The sequence below is a fragment of the Oncorhynchus mykiss genome, unplaced genomic scaffold, assembly GCF_013265735.2.
Source record: "Oncorhynchus mykiss isolate Arlee unplaced genomic scaffold, USDA_OmykA_1.1 un_scaffold_210, whole genome shotgun sequence".
Lineage (NCBI taxonomy): Eukaryota > Metazoa > Chordata > Actinopteri > Salmoniformes > Salmonidae > Oncorhynchus > Oncorhynchus mykiss.
In genome coordinates this window covers 308,236-313,235 of record NW_023493682.1, presented here as the reverse complement: position 1 = coordinate 313,235, position 5,000 = coordinate 308,236, and positions in this window count along the sequence as shown.

Sequence of the window (5,000 nt, the reverse complement as noted above, 5' to 3'; positions counted from 1 at the left end):
ACACGGTTCTTTTGGGTGACCAGGTGCACATGGTCCTTTGGGTGACCAGGTGCACGCCGGCCTTTGGGTGACCAGGTGCACATGGTCCTTTTGGGTGACCAGGTGCACATGGTCCTTTGGGTGACCAGGTGCACGCCGGCCTTTGGGTGACCAGGTGCACATGGTCCTTTGGGTGACCAGGTGCACGCCGGCCTTTGGGTGACCAGGTGCACATGGTCCTTTGGGTGACCAGGTGCACGCCGGCCTTTGGGTGACCAGGTGCACATGGTCCTTTTGGGTGACCAGGTGCACATGGTCCTTTGGGTGACCAGGTGCACGCCGGCCTTTGGGTGACCAGGTGCACATGGTCCTTTGGGTGACCAGGTGCACGCCGGCCTTTGGGTGACCAGGTGCACATGGTCCTTTGGGTGACCAGGTGCACGCCGGCCTTTGGGTGACCAGGTGCACATGGTCCTTTTGGGTGACCAGGTGCACATGGTCCTTTGGGTGACCAGGTGCACGCCGGCCTTTGGGTGACCAGGTGCACATGGTCCTTTTGGGTGACCAGGTGCACGCCGGCCTTTGGGTGACCAGGTGCACATGGTCCTTTTGGGTGACCAGGTGCACATGGTCCTTTGGGTGACCAGGTGCACGCCGGCCTTTGGGTGACCAGGTGCACACGGTCCTTTTGGGTGACCAGGTGCACGCCGGCCTTTGGGTGACCAGGTGCACATGGTCCTTTTGGGTGACCAGGTGCACGCCGGCCTTTGGGTGACCAGGTGCACGCCGGTCCTTTTGGGTGACCAGGTGCACAAGTTCCATTTGGGTGACCAGGTGCACGCGGTTCATAACAGCGCGGTTATCTGCTTTAATGTCCGAGGAGGGGTGCTTAAGTGTGGGTGCCCTGGTTCACCTGGTATGCGAGGTTGTGGAGGTGGGGGGGGTCCCCTGCTGGTATCATCCCCGAAATAGAGGGGTGATACCCGGGTGGTGAGTAAGGGCCTACAAGCCTGGAGGTCAATAGCTCCAGGGGGTAAGCTCTACTGTCATGTCCGTAAATAGAGTGGTGTTACCCGGGTTTTGAACCATATTTTAATTTTTGGGTTACCAGATGCACACGGGTCTTTTGGAAAACAATCACAATCTGCATCCATCGTAATATCTTAAACTGTATATAAAGCACCTAAGGACGGGCCTGACCGAGAGAGGGCCGTAGTAGGGTACTCCCCTAGCGGGCTATATCAATAGAATGACCGGTAAAATGATTTAAAACAGTTTTATAATTTTTGGGTTACCAGATGCACACGGGTCTTTTGGAAAACAATCACAATCTGCATCCATCGTAATATATGAAACTGTATATAAAGCACTGAAGGACGGCCCCGACCGAGACAGGGCCTTAGTGGGGTGCTCCCATAGCGGGCTATATCAATAGAATGACCGGTAAAAGTATTTAAAACCGTTTTATAATTTTTGGGTTACCAGATGCACGTTTTCAATCACCAGTTGCACGGAGGATTAATAGCAATCTGCATCCATCGTGATTTCTTAAAGTGTGTAAAAAGCACCCAAGGACGGCCCTGACAGAGAGAGGGCCGTAGTGGGGCACTCCCCTAGCGGGCTATATCAATAGAATGACGGGTAAAAGTATTTAAAACCCTTTTATAATTTTTGGGTTACCAGATGCACGTTTTCAATCACCAGGTGCACGGAGGAAAATGAGCATTTGCATCCATAGTCATGTTTTAAACCGTCCATAAAGCACTCTTGGCCGGCCCCGGCAGAGAGAGAAAGAGATGGTGAAAAAAAAAAAAAATCATCATCAGACCTTCCATAAATAATTCGGGCCGGCCCCCATTGCTAAAGGTCCGTAGTAGGGTGCGCCATAAGCGGACATGAATAGATGGAACACCGCTAACCGCATAGAGAACCGTGTTTTGGGTGACCAGGTGCACGTTTTCAATCACCAGTTGCACATTTTCAATCACCAGTTGCACGGAGGATTAATAGCAATCTGCATCCATCGCGATTTCTTAAAGTGTCTATAAAGCACTCAGGACGGGCCCGACCGAGACAGGGCCTTAGTGGGGTGCTCCCATAGCGGGCAACAATGAGAGGGGTGCCTTTAAATTCATTTTGAACCATATTTGAAATTTTGGGTTACCAGATGCACGTTTTCAATCACCAGTTGCACGGAGGATTAATAGCAATCTGCATCCATCGTGATTTCTTAAAGTGTGTAAAAAGCACCCAAGGACGGCCCTGACAGAGAGAGGGCCGTAGTGGGGCACTCCCCTAGCGGGCTATATCAATAGAATGACGGGTAAAAGTATTTAAAACCCTTTTATAATTTTTGGGTTACCAGATGCACGTTTTCAATCACCAGGTGCACGGAGGAAAATGAGCATTTGCATCCATAGTCATGTTTTAAACCGTCCATAAAGCACTCTTGGCCGGCCCCGGCAGAGAGAGAAAGAGATGGTGAAAAAAAAAAAAAAATCATCATCAGACCTTCCATAAATAATTCGGGCCGGCCCCCATTGCTAAAGGTCCGTAGTAGGGTGCGCCATAAGCGGACATGAATAGATGGAACACCGCTAACCGCATAGAGAACCGTGTTTTGGGTGACCAGGTGCACGTTTTCAATCACCAGTTGCACATTTTCAATCACCAGTTGCACGGAGGATTAATAGCAATCTGCATCCATCGCGATTTCTTAAAGTGTCTATAAAGCACTCAGGACGGGCCCGACCGAGACAGGGCCTTAGTGGGGTGCTCCCATAGCGGGCAACAATGAGAGGGGTGCCTTTAAATTCATTTTGAACCATATTTGAAATTTTGGGTTACCAGATGCACGTTTTCAATCACCAGTTGCACGGAGGATTAATAGCAATCTGCATCCATCGTGATTTCTTAAAGTGTGTAAAAAGCACCCAAGGACGGCCCTGACAGAGAGAGGGCCGTAGTGGGGCACTCCCCTAGCGGGCTATATCAATAGAATGACGGGTAAAAGTATTTAAAACCCTTTTATAATTTTTGGGTTACCAGATGCACGTTTTCAATCACCAGGTGCACGGAGGAAAATGAGCATTTGCATCCATAGTCATGTTTTAAACCGTCCATAAAGCACTCTTGGCCGGCCCCGGCAGAGAGAGAAAGAGATGGTGAAAAAAAAAAAAAATCATCATCAGACCTTCCATAAATAATTCGGGCCGGCCCCCATTGCTAAAGGTCCGTAGTAGGGTGCGCCATAAGCGGACATGAATAGATGGAACACCGCTAACCGCATAGAGAACCGTGTTTTGGGTGACCAGGTGCACGTTTTCAATCACCAGTTGCACATTTTCAATCACCAGTTGCACGGAGGATTAATAGCAATCTGCATCCATCGCGATTTCTTAAAGTGTCTATAAAGCACTCAGGACGGGCCCGACCGAGACAGGGCCTTAGTGGGGTGCTCCCATAGCGGGCAACAATGAGAGGGGTGCCTTTAAATTCATTTTGAACCATATTTGAAATTTTGGGTTACCAGATGCACGTTTTCAATCACCAGTTGCACGGAGGATTAATAGCAATCTGCATCCATCGTGATTTCTTAAAGTGTGTAAAAAGCACCCAAGGACGGCCCTGACAGAGAGAGGGCCGTAGTGGGGCACTCCCCTAGCGGGCTATATCAATAGAATGACGGGTAAAAGTATTTAAAACCCTTTTATAATTTTTGGGTTACCAGATGCACGTTTTCAATCACCAGGTGCACGGAGGAAAATGAGCATTTGCATCCATAGTCATGTTTTAAACCGTCCATAAAGCACTCTTGGCCGGCCCCGGCAGAGAGAGAAAGAGATGGTGAAAAAAAAAAAAAATCATCATCAGACCTTCCATAAATAATTCGGGCCGGCCCCCATTGCTAAAGGTCCGTAGTAGGGTGCGCCATAAGCGGACATGAATAGATGGAACACCGCTAACCGCATAGAGAACCGTGTTTTGGGTGACCAGGTGCACGTTTTCAATCACCAGTTGCACATTTTCAATCACCAGTTGCACGGAGGATTAATAGCAATCTGCATCCATCGCGATTTCTTAAAGTGTCTATAAAGCACTCAGGACGGGCCCGACCGAGACAGGGCCTTAGTGGGGTGCTCCCATAGCGGGCAACAATGAGAGGGGTGCCTTTAAATTCATTTTGAACCATATTTGAAATTTTGGGTTACCAGATGCACGTTTTCAATCACCAGTTGCACGGAGGATTAATAGCAATCTGCATCCATCGTGATTTCTTAAAGTGTGTAAAAAGCACCCAAGGACGGCCCTGACAGAGAGAGGGCCGTAGTGGGGCACTCCCCTAGCGGGCTATATCAATAGAATGACGGGTAAAAGTATTTAAAACCCTTTTATAATTTTTGGGTTACCAGATGCACGTTTTCAATCACCAGGTGCACGGAGGAAAATGAGCATTTGCATCCATAGTCATGTTTTAAACCGTCCATAAAGCACCCAGGGCCGGCCCCGGCAGAGAGAGAAAAGAGGGGAAAAGTGTTGAAAAAAAAAAAAAATCATACCTTCCATAAATAATTCGGACCGGCCCCCATTGAAAAGGTCCGTAGTAGGGTGCATCATTATCGGACATGAATCTCGGGAACACCGCTAACCGCATAGAGAACCGTGTTTTGGGTTACCAGATGCACGTTTTCAATCACCAGTTGCACGGAGAGAGAAAAAAAAAATCATACCTTCCATAAATAATTCGGACCGGCCCCCATTGAAAAGGTCCGTAGTAGGGTGCATCATTATCGGACATGAATCTCGGGAACACCGCTAACCGCATAGAGAACCGTGTTTTGGGTGACCAGGTGCACGTTTTCAATCACCAGTTGCACGGAGAAAAAAAAAGTAATCATACCTTCCATAAATAATTCAGGCCGACCCCCATTGAAAAAGGTCCGTAGTAGGGTGCATCATTATCGGACATGTATATCTGTAACACCGGCAAGCGCATTGAGAACCGCATTTTTGGGTTACCA